Raw genomic sequence first — 2,248 nt, forward strand, 5'->3', positions numbered from 1 at the left:
TACTTTTGCATCAAAACATTTGAGGGAAAGAATGGTTTGAATGACTCTCTTTCTCTCTTTGTGTCTTTTTCTCTCTCTTTGCACTCAACCACTACACTTAAATTAAACATTTTTTTTTCTTTTCCAATGGTAAAAGATTTAAATACCTCAGTCAGGGGATTGAACATTTTCATCCAGAGTAATCTTTATTGTAGATATGAGGAACCTGTATGTAGTGCTTTATTTACTGATGAAATCCCTCAGCATATGGTTAACTATGGATCCACTTTTAGAAATACTGGGGTTGTAGAGAATTAAGCAGGTTATGTATTGTTTATGACTTTATAAAGCAAAGCATGCTCATACAGAGTAATGGTGGTTTCATGAAAGTACAAGTTGTGTATGAACATAGGAAATTAATATTTGTCACACTTTCATCAAGCAAATGACCAAATTACCCACTAAGGTAATAATAGCATAGTGACTATTACAAGCAGAGGTTAAGAATAAAGTGATAGCACATTTACAAATATTAACTCAAAATGGACATTGATATTAGACCAGAATAAAATGAATTGAGAAAACATTGAACTATATAGGAAATGAACCTCAAGTGTGTCTTCATTGATTTGAGTCCAGGGGCAAAGACAACAAAAACAGAAACCACCAAAATAAGACTACATCAAATTAAAAAGATTTTTCATGGCAAAAAAAAAAAAAAACTCATGCTAAAATAAAAAGAAACACTTTGCTAAAGTTAAATGGTAGAAATTACTTGCATCAGATAAAGAGCTAATTACTGATGAATATAGCACTCACAAACCTTAGCAACAACAAAAAGTACAATAATGCCATAAAAATGTGGGGAGGAACTGAAGAGACGTTTCCATAAAGAAGATATACAGATGGCCAGTTGGTATATTAAAAAGTGCTTGAAGTCAAACATTATTTAGGAGATAAAAATCAAAACAGCAATGAAATATCATTACCCTCCTGTAAGCATGGCATACAAAAGATGTATTTTTGTATATTTCATTCCATCAAAAAAGATGGAAAACTATAAGTGTTACAGGTATTGTGAGAAAGTAATTTTCATTTGCTGTTGGGGAAAATATCATCTGATTTAGTCTCTGTGGAAAGCCATTTAGAAATTTACCAAAAAAGCAAGGATAGAGCTCCCATATTAACCACTGATTTCAATTCTTGGCATCTACCCCACCATGCACACACAAACTATTAATTGGATAGAATATATGCACACCTATATTCATTGCAGTCCTTCTTCATACATTAGGCATAATATAGAAACAATCCAAATGTCTTAGAAGGGATGGATGGAGCAAGAAGTTGTGGTATATGCACACAATAGAATACTCTGTAGATGTAAGGAAAAACAGAATTCTGCAATTTTCTACTACATAGGTGGAGTTTGAAGGTATATGTTAAGCAAAATAATTCATAGGGAGAAGGACAAAAGCCAGATGATCTAACTCATCTGTAGAGAGGGACAAGAGCATAGGAAGTAATGAACAATGATAAATTCTTGACATTAGAATATGAAACTAGTGATCGCTTCGGCAGCACATATACTAAAATTGGAACAATACAAAGAAGATTAGCATGGCCCCTGCTCAAGGATGACATGCAAATTCGTGAAGCATTCCATATTTTAAAAAATAGAATATGAAACTAAATACTACATAGCTTTTGTGTTATTGCTCAGGCCCCAAGAAGTCTATTTCTTTCATCTAGTTTGGGCAGGGAAGAAACAGAACTAGGTGTGAATCTTAAGTGCCTTTAGAAATCTGAGCTTGGAACTGAAATATATAACATTAATCTTCAAATAAACTCTCCCATGCCATCATTGTGTATCTTTAATTTACATAGATCCTTTATAAAATGTCATGACATACTACGAAATTAGAAAAACAAGTGAAAAATCTTTGTTATTCTCATTATTTGGTTAAATTATGCTACTGTAGATATGTGAATATGCCTAGGGATACGTTTGAAATGTTTATACATAGCTACTCTAGCTTCCCCTATTGGCACAACCCCTTTGCCAATCACACATTACATCAGAAAAGTGATGAGCACATATGTCGCTATCTGGTGATTCCACAATTTGTCTGAGTTTTCATTTATTATACCTCAAGGATTCTGATATTATATGCAGGACACAGGCACAGAGGTCCGAGACAAGACCCCATTACCTCCAGTGCTTCTTTGTTTTTTTTTTTTTTTTTGGCTTTTGGGTCAGACCCGGTGT

General features: G+C 33.5%; 1 non-coding gene across 1 annotated transcript; it reads left to right on the top strand.

Moving 5' to 3' along the window:
* The first annotated feature begins 1,544 nt into the window (after window positions 1-1,544).
* Window positions 1,545-1,651, top strand: LOC126008469 (U6 spliceosomal RNA). The gene has a single exon (XR_007495798.1). It is a non-coding gene; the product is annotated as a U6 spliceosomal RNA (small nuclear RNA).
* Window positions 1,652-2,248: the final 597 nt, after the last annotated feature.

The sequence above is a fragment of the Suncus etruscus genome, chromosome 4 (assembly GCF_024139225.1).
Source record: "Suncus etruscus isolate mSunEtr1 chromosome 4, mSunEtr1.pri.cur, whole genome shotgun sequence".
NCBI lineage: Eukaryota > Metazoa > Chordata > Mammalia > Eulipotyphla > Soricidae > Suncus > Suncus etruscus.